Below are 17722 nucleotides of genomic sequence, written 5' to 3'. Positions count from 1 at the left end.
CATTTAAGACTAATTTAATGATTTTTTTTTTTTCCATTTTACCGACAATTTAGAACTTCTTTCATCACTACCATGTGTATTCTTAACTACATCACTCTTGATATTAATAACTAGCTGCCACAGAACGTTGACATATCCTTTGCATGGGCCTTTGCTTCTTGCTTCTCTATGCTAAGCACTACACATTCCCAATCTTCCACTTGATCCATTTGACTTTGCTTGAGTCTGCCTTATCAAGTGTGCAGACCTTCATTTTCTCACATAGCCCATCCAAGAGTTCCACAACCCTCAGTTCACTAACTCTTTTTGGTAGACAAACACTACCAACTCAATAAATATCAGTCCCATAAACAACTAAAAGGTACAACCACTCATCCCTCTTAGATTTATATGGAAATTTGTGCCCATAAATGGTACACAGCTAGAAAGGAGAGGATTTAGACCTTTATTCCATCCACACCAGCAAAGAGGAAGTCGACCCAGCTCAAAAAAAAAAAATGCAAAGATGACTCAGTAGAACTCGTGTCTTCTAGCAATATAATACAACCATAAACTAAGGGACAAACTCGGCCCACAAACTCTGCCAACAACCTCTATAAACTCAGCTCCTCAGGTACAAAACTTCGACCAGCAAGGAGGATCCACTCAAATATTAAAATGTGACACTCTTAGTCAAGAATACAAGAGAATCTTGACCTCTGTTTTCTAATATGAACTTGTCCAACCATAATAGAAGATTTAACCCCCTTCTTAGCAGATTTGACCCCTTTAATAAATGGTAGACTTAGCTCTCAAAATATGGCTTGGAAAATAGACCCCATCTCAATAAAATCAAACCACACTTGGCTTGGTATCTCAGATTCTAATCAATCACTTTACCTTCACGTTGACCCCTTGAGTCTAAGCGATGTCACATATCCAAGTGATTTTTTGGATTTTCATTAGTAAGTGCATCCTCCAGCTCCATAGCGACTGCTTTACAAGATGCACATTTATCATCTACAATGGCAATGGGGTGTGCAATGTAGATAAGAAGCATGGACAACATCTCCATTGACCTGGATCTACCCATATCATTGCCCTGCAATCTACTTTTGTGCCGCTTGAAGCCCTTGAACAAACTTAACAAATTCAAGTGATTTTTAAACTATTTGCTACATAGACATGAATAACATCCTATAGCATTATAATTCCTCTTTAGGTTGTAGAATGACTAGTATGCCAATAAAGGAAGACTACCAGTTAAACAACAACAAAATAAAATGACATTTTAAATCAATCTTCTGTTGGAAAGCTCGTATTTTGGACCTAAACTAAGAAAGATAGATTTAGACTTTGATAAGAAAGATATATTTAGACATGGAAACTCGCTTGTTTAGTTCAAGTTCTAGAACATTAATTACAATGGAGTATTAAAATCATGAACTTGGTACAATTACATAGCCAATAAATATGATTTACAATGTTATAGCACAAGGCCAATGTTAATTTTTGACCCTTTTACAGTCCAAAATGCAGTTTTTCAGATTTGGTTTACAATTACAATAGGTAGTCTTGGTAAAATTGTACATACTCAACTGAATTGTGCACATCTCTTTGACTGAAGATTGCACGAGGCCTCAGGGGGAATGCATCAAATGATGCCTCCATCCAAATGATTTCCTTTTTAATTCAAAACATGGTGACTTTTATATAATCCATAAAATAAAATTAGAGCCACGATATGAAATAATAGGAATAACTTACAAAGTTCCTTGTATAAGGGTAACAATGTTACGTGTGAGAAATTAGAGGATACACTTGATATATGAAGCACGCACTAAGTAGTGATATTCATGACATCCCAATTAAATGATCCCGCCGTCCAAAGTACAAATTATCTGGATGTATTGATTTAAGACCTTGCAATCATCCCATAGTGTATATTACAACTTAAAGTGGATGTTGAAAATAAGTATCAAATGTATCAATTTCGAAAAGGTTGGAAAATTCCCTTTTGTGCATCATAAAACCACTTGCACAGGAAGACCGGCTGAAATGCAGTAATCCCATGCCCTCCATAACCACCCATCCCCAAAGATGTAGGGACTTGGCCTGACCCACCATGCATACCTCCATGAGAAGAGAGACCCGGGTTCATAGAAGACAAATTCATTGGATGATTCATGGAACTACCAAGAATCCCACTAGGGCTTGGGTGGCCTCCGAGACTAGATAAAGCAGAAATTCCTAACCGATGATGACTCAAACCCTAATGTGCAGATAGTCCTATTGGATTCAAACCTTAGTTAACCTCGGGCATCAGATTCACAAGACCATGCCCCATACCACCATACTGCATTCCAAGGTTCGAAGGTATTACATTTCCGAGCTGATTTAAGCCATTGATATCAGACCCATTTGGTTCCCCAAGAACATTAATGCTACCGGGCTTCGGCTTCTATGCTTTGCCAGCCAACTTACACAACATCTGATGCCCATTGATAGTTTTCATGGCTCCTCCAACGTACAATTAGTTGCTCCCACTGACTTGAAAATAAAAATTGCAAAACCCATCGACCTACCCGTCTGCTTATCAAACCCTAGTGGCCCCTCTTCGATCTCCCCATAATGAGAAAAAAAGGTTCAACAAGTGATTTGCTACCATGTCCATGGGAACATTCCCAACATAGATTTTCAAGGAAGAGACATCAGCTGCTAGTTGGGCAGGCTGCGATCCAGCAGAGTCCAAATGACTGACGGTCATGCGGCCATTGTTCTTCTTGCTGGGCTCCTTTAGGGCATTAAGAGCACCGTCCATGTGCTTGAAAGTAAAGAATTCATAACCCTTACTCTTACCAGTGTTCTCGTCCATAATAACGATGCCTTCCTCCAGCTCCCCAAACTAAAAAAAGAGGGCCTTGAGAGACTTTGTATTTGTATCCTAGCCAAGGCCATAGACAAATAACTTTCTCTGCGCAGGATCCTTGTCTGCAATGGTGCACAACTACTCTAATACATCTAGGTGTTGTGTCACCGCCTCCTGCAGAATATCCAATAGTTTCTCTCGGGTGAAGGGTTCCAACATTTTCTGAGCATCTTCCATGACTATATCGACCACGCCATCTTCAGAGAAATGGTAGCAAGCAAGAAAGCAACACAAAAAACCTATTCGAATGCATGTTGTTGGATGCATTTGAAACCCACACCTTTCAATGGAATTTAGTGGATGCCAGTGACGCGTGCCAATACACCACGCCATCTTCACACAACTTGCGAAATGTGAGCAAGCCAACATTATGAACACCCTTCAAATCTGTAGGTCCTGAAAATTAGACACAGATATGACAAATGGCATCTTTATCCTATGGAACTAATGCCTTTGGAAATACGCACCCTTACTTGTTTAATGAAGTATTTTCAATTTTTTTAATGTCATCCCATAAACTCTGGAAAGCCCTATTTATCACTTCTTACCAACCTCTAAAACCTCTCCCATGGTCTTTGGTAACAAATTGGCATTAATACACTTTTGGCGTGGAGTACAATATTGGGTTTTTGTCTGTAGGGTTTTGTGATCAGGGGAACCTAGTTGTGTGCAATTTTTTGGTAAGCAATGAAGTTTGATAGTGGAGAAAGGATGAAGGTCTTGGAAGAGTTATTGCAGTAGGTGGGAGGCTTTGGTGTTATCGATGGAGGCCTCCCCACGCAGTTAGAGTCCCATGGTGCTGATCTCAATGATCCTTTATGGAATGACAGGTGTTTGATTGAATCTCCTCATCTCATCCAGGAGGTAATTTTGCACTTATTGGGGTCTTTGATATAATGGGTTGCTTTAATTTTATACATTTTAAGTATAGTTGGGTGCACTTCTATGTCCAAACATGGTATAGCATTGAATGACACATCCCATGCATTACAATTTGAAATGTTCAATTTTTTCAATTTTTATATTTAGTCTTGCAGACATCAATGGGAGAATGACCAATGATTTTACAGTAATTAAAAAAGTGGAGGAGCCAACCAGTCATTAGTTAGATTGAAGGGCAAGAAATAATCACCTAACAATGTAAACATTTAGTGTTGTATATGTTGGCATATGCACCGTTGAATGTTGCGGTGTTGCATTGACCATTAGATGCTGCAGTTCTCGGTGGATATTATTTGCCAGGTTTAAGTACTAAATAGAAGAATCTTGTTTGATATTCTGCTTGTTATTTGGCATCAGCAAACATGCCATCATCACTTTCACTATTTGACTCATTCGTATCTTCAAATATGCTCAATTACACACCACCTAATCCCAACTGCAATGATGCACCCACCTCTTCATTTATCTGTGAGGCATCTTCTGGACTGACATACAATCTTCTTGCTGGCCCCTTCAGATATATAGGTGATATTCCATAGTGATGTTAGGTTCTATGAACTACAAATAAATTCCTTGCTCTTCTATAGTAAAGCATGTTCCCATGTTTTAATGAGTATTGATGTCAGTTTCTATGAACTACAAATAGCTGCTTCGCTCTCCTAAGCGAAGCCTATTCCCATCGTTCACAAAGGAATTGACAACCCGAGATAGTAGTTAATGACAAAATAACGAAGCTCTGGAAACCCATCCCTTTGCAGCCTCCACTAACCAATGAGGTTCTCCTAAGCTATGGGAAATCAATCCTCTATTAAATCGGATGTGTTAAAGAGGCCATTGAGTTCAAAAAAATAAAAGAAATTGTTACCAAAGTATTTTTCCCTCATCAATTGTGAACGTGTTTGCAATAATTGCTTTGAATTCCTCGTTTGCCTCTATATAATCATCAAAGGCACTCTCCCAAGCCTCTCCACACACCATTATAGGATTAAGTGTATAGACAACCATGTGAAATGGTGTGGCATGTGGTCCTAACTCCTCTAAATGATGGGTTGATAATGTTATTTGTAGAACTCAGCATAAGGTGCCTCTCATAAATGGTATCTCTATCTTATTCCGATATGGTCTTGTAAATCTCCCCAAACTAGGAGAATCTGCATTTGCGTAATAATGTCTTCTAATATGGTAGAGTGTTACTCACCACTACAATCTACTCACTAATCATCATTTAACACCCTTTGTGTCACACTCTGCCCCTTCAATGTTAGAACATATAAATCTAAAAAACCTTCATGAGTTCCATAAGTCACACTTGATGAAGGATTTATATATAAAAAGATATAAAGCTTTGTGAATGGCATTCATCTCCCTAGCCTTTTAGAATCATGTTATTACATTAGTTGCTTTATTAGTCTAATCCATATCAATTTTTTTTCTTCACAATATTGAATAAAGAGTTATTCCTTTTTAAATCAAGGTTGAGTGCTAGATGGTGTTTGTTAACCCTAACCAAGCATGCTGCACATGGAGTATTGATGTTTTTTTTTTGCATATCTTGTTACCAAAGGCGATTATATAAGTGATTATCAATTAATATCTTCTTTATACTAAGCTTGCAATTGTAGGATTATTTGATGGAGCTTAATGCTTTTATTGAGGGAAGTCATGGTTTGTGGTTACATTCTGCTTGACACTTCCCTCATGACATTGTTGATCACCTCTAGTAAGTATTGAGGTGTCTTAAGGAAAGTTGTTCTTATGTGCACTTACCTAGTGTCGTTGCCCTCGAAATCACATAACCATGGGGGTTTGTTACTATGATTTATTATTGACATCCCATGTTAGATAATGCACATTATGTCCTTGGTTGGCGTCATCATTTCTTGTTTAGAGGCTTGCATCTAGCACATATGGTGTTTGAAATGTGATTGAGGGCCTTGCATAACATTTCTCAAACATTTGATTTACCCTTAGCACATTTATGATGAGGGATATCCATCAACTAAGAGTTTCCTTAAATATTGTTGGTTAATTATTGCTCCTTAACATAGTGAATTAGTTGTTGGGCATGTTTGCATGTGTTCATAGGGTTTCACTTGTATTGTTGTTGCATGCTTTTGATTGGTGAACCTTGAAGTAGTGCACCCACCCTTTGTTGCATAATTAATGTCCCTTTTGGTGGATGTCTTGATGACATGGAAGAGTGGTTGTGGTTTGTTAGAAGAATGCCAATGGATATTTATAGTTTGGCTATGATGTGGCATGTTGTGATTAGTTATTTTCTTGATAGAGGAAATCACTCCCCTCATTTGGCATCTTCTCATGCATTTGGAGGCATTCAGACCTTGCTTGGGTGGTCTTCTATATTGACACCCATGGTTTTGGTCACTTGGTATGTTATTTCACATTGTATCATATAGTTTCTCTTGGTTTGGGAAGATCCTTTATTACTATATTGGAGAGTGTCCTAGCCTCATTACAAAATCTCTTAGGGTGAACTATTTATCATATTACTTGGAGGAGAGGTGTTGGTACATGTGCATTTAACCACTTTGGCACATTGATTGAGGACACCCCACTTCTTTGAGGAGGTTATAACAACTTTATGGAAAATTGTGGCACATGTTTCTGTGGGATTACTATTTATGGCCAATTTGGTTGATCCTCGGAGATAATTACCTAATATATTTATACTATTTCCATTTGGAGGAGTTATGTTGTTTATTTACAAGACTCTAATTACCTTGGCATATTCTTTGAATTCACTCCACTAGAAAAGGTGGTCATGACCATTATTTGCAAATATTGTTTTTATGGATTAATATTGAAGGATTAGTTGCTCTCTTCTTGGAGAAACAACCTTAACATCTTCTATTTTGGCCATATATTTGGCCTCTTTAGGCGGCTAACTACCTTGTCTAAGAGACCGCTCCCATTTTGGCATGAGTATTTATAGGTGAAGTTATCTAGCTACATGGGTTACCCACAAAAATCATTTTGATAGGGACTCTCGCTTTACATATACATTTTGGACAAGTTTGCGGTTAGTGTTGGGGACTTAGGTAAACCTTAGCACTACATATCATCTATAAATAAATGGAAAGATTGAAAGAGAAAATCAGGTTATAGAAGATATGCTTATAATGTATGTCATGGATAATTAGACTCAGTGGGAAGAGTACTTACCATTGGTAGAGTGTTCCTATAATAACAATTACCACAATTAAATTAGGATGCCTCCTTATCAAGCTCTCTATGGGAGGCCATGCAAGACACCATTGAGTCGACGAAAGGATGGAAGACACAATAATAGTCACGATAAGATTGTTTCAGAAAAATGGAGGAATAGGTAAGATAGATTCAACGAAGTTTAAAGGAAGCACCAGATAGGAAAAAGAGTTATGTTGATGCACATAGTACCGATCGAAGTTTTAAAGTGGGGGACTGAGTTTTTACTTTTATTTTTTTAGTTATTCCTAACACTATTCAGTTTGAGAAAGGTATGAAGTTACCACCTTGATTTATAGGACCTTTTTGAATCAAAGAGAAAATTGGACCAGTGTCGTATTTTCTTGTACTACCACCCCACTTGCATAAAACTCATGATGTTTTTATGTATCTGTCCTATAACATTATGTTTCTGATGAATCCCACAAAATCGACTAGAGGGAATTATAGGTCTCAGACGTAGGAACCATAATGATCAAACCAATATGCATATTATACCATAGGGTTCGATAGCTCAGGCATCACTTGGTGGACCAAGTTAAGATACAATGGGACAAGTATAACCCAAGATCTACTACCCGGGAGGACACAAAGACTATATGTCGCAATTACCCCTCACTTTTGACCATTTATGATGTCCATTTTGACTTAGATAGCTACCTATGCTAATGCTCTATTTGCAATTCCATGTTATTTATTTATGAACGCTATGTAATATTGATGCATTTAGTTAGACAAATGAAACTACTTATATAAATCATTAGATAGATTAGGTATTGATGATTGAAATGTTTGATGTATGACCTAATGTATGACTTACTTGGTTATGATTTATCTAGTGCATGACTTATCAAAGTTATTGTTGTTTCATGTATGGCTTAAGTAGATATGATTTATCTAATGAATGACTTAGTGAAATTATGATTTATCTAATGTAAGATTTATTTCTAGTATGAACTACAAAATTGACACGTGGATACTAGACTTAATAATATGATGTTTAAGATCACGTATCTATATCTACTTTGTTGTTATATATGCATGGATGAGAACTAACCTGCAGATTGGAAAGAACTATATGATAACTAAGATCTACTCTTCCATTGGAGAAGGTCGAGACATCCAATGAGGAATGGTATGATGCACATTGTTATATTACATATGGTATCTACTTGATATGCACTCTTATGACATGGGTAAAATGTAAATGGCAAGTGACAAGACTACCTGACTGGATTATTCGATGACAATTATCCAACCAGCACTATAGTGTGGTCCATATTAAGGTGTTGACCCTAGTTGTAAGGAGGGGTGGAGGCATTTCCCACTGTGTAACCTCCAAACCTAGAATCATGGGAGGGCAGTGATGGACACACTCCCCTAGATGTGTGATGACGATTACCAGTTTCCTGCTAGGGAAGTTAGGTCGATATAGTTGACGCTTCCGCCATATTGGTTTTATCAGTGGTTAGATTGTTATCGCTGATCCCATAATATATAATAGCAGAGGATGGATAGGGTGGGAACATAAGTAGGTTAGGAAGGATAGGAGGATATAGATTAGTTGGAGACTCTTGATGGGAAGTGGTATCATTTTATGACTTATTAAATTTTACTACTAAACTCTTTCTCTATTTTGTTATGCCTTATTGTCAAACTTCTTGCGAACTCCTTGTATCTTTTTCATTCTAACTTTGGGACAAAGTTTTCTGAAGGAGGGGCGTATGTAATGCCCTACTTAATATTATCATGCAAATTTTATTAGTGTTTAAATTACCTGAAAATACTGACTTATAATTATCAAGAAATATTGGTAGATACCTACATTTGTGAAACTGTAATTTTATTTACTGATATAAATTTTATTATTGTTATTATTCAATTCCCAACTTGTCTTCCCAAATTTAATTTTGGATAGGATATGTTCTCCTTCCATTTATTCCAAATTAAATATCCATATCCCAAGGTGTCTTCTCAAAATCTACTTGGGAGAAGATATGGTCTTCTCCAATTAATTTCCAAATTAAATATTCATATCTTATCCCCAATATGTCATCTCAAATCTACTTGAACAAGATATGGTAAGAAAAGTCAAGGATACTAAATGAAAGGATGAGAGGGTAGTCATAAAATTAATGATAGGTGGTTGAGGTGGATGGGAGGAAGAGACATAAAAGGGGAAGGATGATGAGATGAGAAGGGGGAATCCTTGGTCTTGGCTTTGTTTTGAAGGATTTTTCTTTGAGGGAGGAATGTGGAGAAAGTGAAGGGAGAGAATGTAGAGATAAAGATGGGATATAAAACTTGGATCTGGAGAGTTTTTGTTAAACTTGGACACACTACGTCTGGTTGGACTTGGGCTCGAAGGGATAGGGAACTTGTGGAAGTTCTTTGGGCCAGGAATTACTTCCTAGTTTGTTGGGAGGCAAAGCCAATCGGGCAATCGAGAGGAGCATCCCAACAGAGTCAGGAGCTTAGGAGAATCTCAACTAAGCTATTGGAACAAGTATTATCAGTCATTTATTTTATTTATGTAAATTATTACAAGTTATACATGTTGCAGATAAATTGTTACAAGTTATACATGTTGTAGATTAAGTTAATTTATGTTCATGCTTATGATGTTCTATAACCCTAAAATTTTCCTTGTTATGAAAATTAGTGAAATTATTTGAATGAGTGTAGTATTAGTTAGAGGACCTATAGTTGGGTCCTCACAAAATGCAAAAAATAAAAAATATACCTATATACATTGAAGGATACTCTAGAATTCTACTATCAACACAATCTCCTCCTCCTCAGTTATCTTCTCCTCAATTAGGTGCACTAGAATAAGAATTGATTCATCAATGGTATAACCATGTAGAAATGATGGAATTAATATAAGAGGTATGGGTATATAATGTATAGAAGTTACCTTCAGTCCATAAAATCCCATAAAGCCTTGAATTATTCATTGAAATTGTTCTCATAAAAACCGATAAAACACCTAAGGAAATACACGAGAGAAATTGAAATTCTATGGGAGACTGAAAAAAGGTGCCTTGAATTAAAATTATGTGAGATATAATTGCCACAAAACCTTGATTTTATAAAATATAAGAAAATTAGCTTAAAAAACAACCTTTAGAGATTTGGGCAAACTACTTACTAAAATAGTTGGACTCTAAAAATGAAGGCCAATTGGATGTTTGGTTATTATATAGGGAGGGAAAGCCTTGTTTCTATGGATTACCCTTTTATTTTAGAGTGGGTAATGATGTAAGATATAAATTTTTTTATTTAATATTTGGGATAAACATTATTAATCACTATTTCGATATAAAAATTCACCGCCTCAAAATTTTGAGCCCTCAAATTTTAGCCGTGGGAAAAAATTTTACCCTAAAAATTTCAATGCATTAATCTAGAGTATAAATTTATTCCAACTAATAATAGGGTCGACAAAGGTGTTGTAGAAAAATGTAGACTTAAAGAATAAGACAAAAACATCCGAGTTTTCTTCAGTGAACATAAACACAACACCACCAATATGGATGCCACAAATTAAAAATGAAAGTCTATTCTACTCCAACAGTTAGATACAAAAATTATAATAATGGAATATGGTAATATATATAATGGTGAAATTATAATTTCCAATCTTTTGACCAAAATTAAGACTTTTAATACTGAAAATATTACTTCAAATCCCAAAACCAAAATCGATACTTTTTGAACCAAAATTTATTACACTTCCCAAAAATGAAGCAAAAAAATCAAGAGGGAAAGGATTCTTGAGAAAATGCAATGTAAAAACTATAAAACACAATGAGAAGAGTTACCTATAACAGTATGTGTGGACTATTGAATTTTAACTTCAAATAATATGATAGTTTGCAAACAAGTCTCATGTATTACATATGACTATTATGATTATCATTGAGCATATGGAAACTAAGAAAATAGAAAAAATATTATTGAATTATTAAATGGGATCCGATCTCAATTAATCCCAATATCATGCTATAATGGCCAACGAAAGCAAGAATCTCATTGTAATCCAAATGAGGTTGGAAAAATAGCTACCCAAATCCCCACTTTTGCAAAATTGGGGTGAATGGAAAGTTGTAGCTCTTCAAGGCCTAACTTTTTATTTTATTTTTTTAAATAATGCAAACATAATATATAATAAAGTTATAATTTATTTCATTTTTATGTCTTTTTTAGCCCGCGAAATGAGAGGGTTATCCTGTTTTGATGTTTACCATCTATTGATGTCAATATGCACTTACCATTAATTTTATTTATATGGCTTTCATAGTTTATCTTAATTTAATTTAAATGTATTGTTATGTTTATCTTTATTTATTTTTTATTTTTTTATTTTATTTTATTTAAATTGAAAATAAATACCACAATAGATATGACTATTGTTATGCTAATAGACAAAGTAGATATTCCATAGTAATAACTTAATTATTATGTTGGTGGTGGACATTTATCTTCCATGGAATATGTTGGAATATCACTAGTAGTAATGATATATGATAATAAAATTTGTTTTCAATTTAGGTATGATCTTTTAATTAATTTATCTCAAATTAATTTATTTAACAAAATGTCATATCAATACAAGTCACAATTTTTATTTATTTTATTTTATTTTTATTTTTATTTTATTTTATTTAAATTGAAAATAAATTCTAAAATATATATGTTTATTGGTATGCTAATAGACAAAGTAGATCTTCCATAGTAATAACTTAATTATTATGTTGGTGGACATTTATCTTCCATGGGATATGCTGGAATATCCATAGTAGTAATGATACATGATAATAAAATTTGTGTGCAATTTAGGTATGATCTTTTAATTAATTTATCTCAAATTAATTAATTTAAGAAAATGTCATATAAATACATGTCACATTGGGAATGTGCTATTGATAAATCATGGTATTAGCACATGAATTTGTAGGAAGAGTTATTCACAATTTAAGAGTATACACGGGAAGTGGGAGTGGATATACATGGATAAACATATTGTTTAATGTTATATAACTCATATATTAAGTATTTTTATAATGATAATAAATCCATAATTTAGTTGATTTTTATGATTTTTTCAATCTGGAGAATGCCTCATGTATAATGGGTTTAGAGTTTTGATTGTTATCACACAACCCTCGTTATAATAAAACAAATTAATTATTTTATAGTTAAAAATATTTTAGATATAGTATATTTTAATTCAATTTTGAAACCATTTTTTAATTAAATTGAAAATGAAAATGTGTCAAAACTACGTTTTAAATAAATATCAACTCTCTATGCATGGCTAATATAAAAAATAATCCTAGCATCCATCTATTAGTCATTAACGATTAAATTAAAATTATAGAATTCCTATTCCAAGATATACAAACCTATCAACATAGTAAAATTAAGAAAGCATAAATATGTTTTCACAAATTCAATTATATGTGTTTTAAATTTGTAAATTATTTTTTTCCATATTTGTTTATTAATCACTAATATTTATATTAATGTGAATAAATATATATTTGTAATATAATTTTTTTAATATTTGATGTTTTCATTTTTTTTGGTTTTGTTTAATCAATGATAAGTTAAATTTGGAGGGCTTTTGTTGAACTCTAATGTGATGTTGAGTTTGATTTCAAGAACTTTCACTAATATGTTTACTCTATGAAATATGTTTCTATTAAAATTATGAAAAACATGAATACATACTTGTTTCTCTCTTTATCAATGTAATTTAAAGGTACAATCAAAAGTATACTGAAACCACAATACATATGTTAATGATTCACTAACCACAATATTCAGCAAAACCCCCCATAGAATGAATGTGAAATATGTGGGAGACATTCCATATGATTTGGAAGAGAATGATATTGCGATATCAAAATATGATTTTAGATGCTTAATGATAAACTAATAAATATATTTTAGGAAATACATCAAAATATATTTAAATCTAACAAAATACACAAAAATTTAATGGGAAAGGTAATCATTTTTCATTTTTCTCTAATAGGGGGATATATGTTCAACAATAGAAACAGTCTAATATAGGTAACGCCTATATTACGACCTATTGCAACTTTTATACTAAGAATGGTCATATTTGTAGTATATAGTTACAAAAACAAATTCCTTAGTTCTTATTGTGATAAAAAAAAAAATCCATGAAATTGAAATATACTCTAACATGCATAAACATATATAATGAAACAAAAGAAGGATCCAATGTTTCATTTACTAAATTGTAATATAATTACATCCATGCAACGTCAATTTCCTTTCATCATTTCAAATACGAAATATCATGAAAAGTACACACCCTTAGCTTTGAGGATTGTGATCAATACAATGTCATAGAGTCTCACAACATGCCAAATTTCAATGAGCTACAACTTTATTCTCTATGGTTATTCCCCATATTTTAGTTTTATTAAACAATATCTCATGTTCTTCTTAATTTCTACTCACTTAATTATTTTATATATCATCCATGTTATAATTTAAGGCTCCTCTTCAATAGCTTCCTCACATTTTTCCACAAGATGGATATTTGTTACCTTCAAGAATTTATAATCTTCTTGATTTTGGAGCAATGGTTGTCTTACTAAGAGCTCTTATACTATCCTTCACTACTCTCTCTATTTTCTCTGCACATACTCACGTCCCTTCCCCTTCAAGGGTTATTAAATTCATAATGAATGAGAACTCCCCACCTTTCTTGTGTTATACATGACTACTTCAAGCATTAAATAAGATAACTTAGTACCCTGTCAAACATATGAGTGATTCACCATTTGCTCCTTTATGTGTATAAATTGATACATAATTGTTTCAAATTATTTCATTCTCATCCTTTTCCTCCTATTATTTTGAGGATAACTAGTTCTTAATATAAATATATTAGCATCTTTATGTTCCTTAATCATACCTTTCTTCTCATTTGTCCCACCTATCATAAGGTAAATCCTTCATTTTTCTTCCAAGTTGAAGATTCTCTAAAGAATCTAGATGCGCAGGAAGCCCTTGCACTTCTCTATATACACCATCATTTCTTCTACAATGTCCTATCCTTTCTCCACTACATCATTATCTTCATTATGATAGCACATGAGTGCTCACCAGGAAATCTTCTTCACAGATCCATAGATCATTATTTTACAAATTTATTCCTCACTCAAAGCCCTTGCAATGTCGTATTGGAACTATATTATTTTTTAGAAATATCTACACTTACAAATTCATTTATTGGAGATATTTCTCCCTTAGATAATTCCATGTGGTCATTCACTAGTTAGAGGTATCTTCGATGATGTTCAAATTTTGGATTCACACCTTATTAAATCCTTTTTACTAGATATTTATTTACCCCCTTCCCATATGCATTCCAACCACACAATATCATTTATGCATTAATTTGAATTTTGGATTATTCTTTGATAATAACATAATCTCAAATATGCTTTTTAACTGACCATAGTTTCCATCTAAGTACTATATGGGCTTTTTTTTTTCTTTTTCTCCCTACACTCTACCTAATAAACTTGAATAAGTTGTTTACTCGCTTATATTGTGTATCTAAAATATTCCTCTTTTTTGTAGTCATTATGATCCCCTTCATGCCTAACTAGAAGTATTTCAACACATGCAACACCTACCCTGCCAACTTATTCAAATTAGGCATCCACTCAGAATCCACTTATATATAGAAATAAAGAGAGAAGAAACTGGGTAAATATCTCTCTGTAAGGAAAAGAAAACCACAAAGGACAATAGACATGAATGTGTAGAAGATAAAAAAATATCATGGACTTTTTCATTAATTTGAAAAGAATTACTTGCATGCATGTTTCTAAATGATTTAACCATTTCAAAGAAATATATCACAATAGAACTAAGATTGTTTTGTTGTAAGATGATAATTGGCCTTAGTTTTGATATGGCTCACAAAATGCAAAAGTTCACTCTACAACATATTTATTCCACACAAATAATTCTCCTATATCTAGGTTTCACAGCATAATCCCACAATCTCCACTTGGTAATTAAAATTATTTTACAATAAGTAATTTCATAAATATAATTTTTTATCATCAACTTTTATCAAATGATCAAATAGAATCTAATAAAGCTTTAGTTTTTTAAGGGATAAGTAAATAAATATATAAACTAAATTATTTTGAAATGTAATCACAATAATTAGATAATCTTTTTATAAAATGTCATATTTTGTAAGAGATTTTTATTTATTTTTTAATAGGAAAAAGTTTACTCTTTTATTTGTTAATCATAACACTCATTTTTAATTTCCAATATGATGTTAGTAATACTAAATAGTTACCAAGCACATTGTATGTTATTCATAGTTTTCCTACATTTATTTTTCGATTTCTTTTCATTGTGTAGATTGAGAAAAAGCTTGGGACAAGTCATGGAATGGAATTAACATTTTGAATTTGAGAGTTATGTTACTACCTTTTTCCTATGTACGCAACTATTTTCTTTTTTGAATTCACATTTGGATTTTGTACTTGTTTATTTAAATCAAAAGTGAACCCTTTGACTTTTATTATTGTTCAGGACAAGAAAAAGCAGACAACCAAATTGCAGCAAATTGTCTTTGTGATTAGATAGAAGATGTATATTTTCTTGCCTATACAAAGCCATATCCCTCCATGTAGATGTCATGACATCACAAGGACTCTAATTCTTGTGAGTTGTGGATAAAAGCAATGATGATCATTCTCAATTATTTTAAAAGAACGATCAATTGAACATTTGATGTAGTATAGTAGCACAATTGGTAAGGTTCAATGATGTCAAAGGAGATGGATATGCTAATGTCAATATCGTTTTCCCAAGGTATCACACTCAAGGTAAGCAATGGATTTTTGTTAATTTGAGTTATCTTAACATTTTCCAAGCAACTGTCTTTTCCTATTTTCATCTTAAAGAGTAGTTTACAAATGTTGTTGTGGAAGTTTTTAATATATTAAGCACATGGTACTTATATGTGTATTTCACACTACAATTGTAGGTGCATTTGGGGAAATTCCCTCACTACCTTAATGTCTAAGGAGGCTTTTGAAATACATGACAATTTTCATTTAAATGATTTAGATTGTTTTTATAATGTGAATTTTTATGATATAAATTTGTTGAAATATTTTCTTCTTGCTCCTCCTTCACCCCAATCCTTCCTATGCCTCATCCTACTCCTCCTCCTCCTCCTCCTCCAAATTCCCCTCCAACTCCTCCACCTTCACAAATGCAACCTCCTACACCTCCTCTCCCTGCCCCTCTTCCCCCATCCCCATCCTCCCCATCTTGCTATCTACCCACCACCTCCCCCACCTCACCTTCCATATCCTCCTCCTCTCGAAGCTCTCCTCCCAACCGTCTCCCCCACCTTGTCCTCCTTGTTTTTCTCCTTCTACAACTCCCCCCCTGTCTCCTCCACCCCCCACAACCTCCTCTTCCCTCTGCCTCCTCTTCCTTCCCCAACCACCCACATCCTCTTTTTCTCCTCACTTCCCACCCTCACTCTTTTCCTCTCCCACTCCAACCTCCCCCTCCCCTTCATCTTCCTCCTTGTCATCAGTACCACCTCCTCCTCTTCTTGCTATTCTTCCCCACTCGACCCTCCTCCCTTCTGTCTCTTCTTCACTTCCTCCTCATTTTCCATCCCTCCTACCCCTCTTCCTCCTCCTCCATTCCTCTTCGTTATCCCCGCCTCCCTTATCTCCCTTCCACCTTCCTTATCCTCCTAATGCACTCCATTCCTCTCCCACCCACCAACTCTTCCTCCTCCTTCTCATCCTCCACCTAAAATTTCATCTCCATGTCCTAACCATCCTACTTGTCCCTTTCCCTCCCCTTCCTCATAGCTCCACCTTACCTCACCTCACCTCCCAGTTTATCCTCTTTACCCTCCCCCTGGCCTCACCCTTTTACCCCCTTCGCTTCCCCGACCTCTACCATTCCCTCCTCCTCTTATTTATCCTCCCCCCACTTCCCCTCACTTGCTAACCCACCTCCCTACCTCATCCTCCTCCTCCTCATCCCCTCCTATCCCCTTACCCAACGTCCTCCTCTTGCTCCTTATCCTTCACCACCACCACCACCTCCTCCCTCCTCTCTTTCCCCCACTACTCCTTTTCCTCCACCATCTCCTCCGCCTCTTCCCCATCCCTCCCCTTGTCTTACCACATCTTCTTATCTCTCCCCATCACCTCCTCCTCATCCTCCTCCTCCTTTTGATCCTCCTACAACTACTCCCCACTCCTTTGTCTCCTCCACTTTTGCCTCCAACTCCTCCTCGCTCCCCACTCCCTCTGATTCCTATTTTTCCTCCAACTCCTCCTCCCACCTCAACCTCACCCTCCCCCTCATCTTCCTCATTGTCATCAGTACCTCCTCCCCCTATTCTTGATAGTCTTCCCCACTTAACCCTCCTCCGTTCTATCTCTCCTTCACTTCCTCCTCATTTTCCATCCCTCCTATCCCTCTTCCTCCTCCTCCATTCCTCTTCGCTATCTCTACCTCTCTTATCTCCCTTCCACCTCCCTTCTCCTCCTCATGCACTCCCTTCCTCTCCCACCCACCAACTCTTCCTCCTCC

At 34.9% G+C, this 17722-nt stretch overlaps 1 pseudogene; it reads right to left on the bottom strand.

The window, feature by feature from the left end:
- Positions 1-1894: 1894 nt before the first annotated feature.
- LOC149166564 (UBP1-associated protein 2C-like) lies at positions 1895-3241 on the bottom strand (annotated as a pseudogene).
- Between the last annotated feature and the right edge of the window lie 14481 nt (positions 3242-17722).

The sequence above is a fragment of the Pinus tabuliformis genome, chromosome 5_1 (genome assembly GCF_031772625.1).
Source record: "Pinus tabuliformis cultivar Carrire ecotype Pingquan chromosome 5_1, CPIR1, whole genome shotgun sequence".
Taxonomy (NCBI): Eukaryota; Viridiplantae; Streptophyta; class Pinopsida; order Pinales; family Pinaceae; genus Pinus; species Pinus tabuliformis.
The sequence above is the reverse complement of the archived record's forward strand: the minus strand, read 5'-3'. Positions and strand labels throughout refer to the sequence as shown.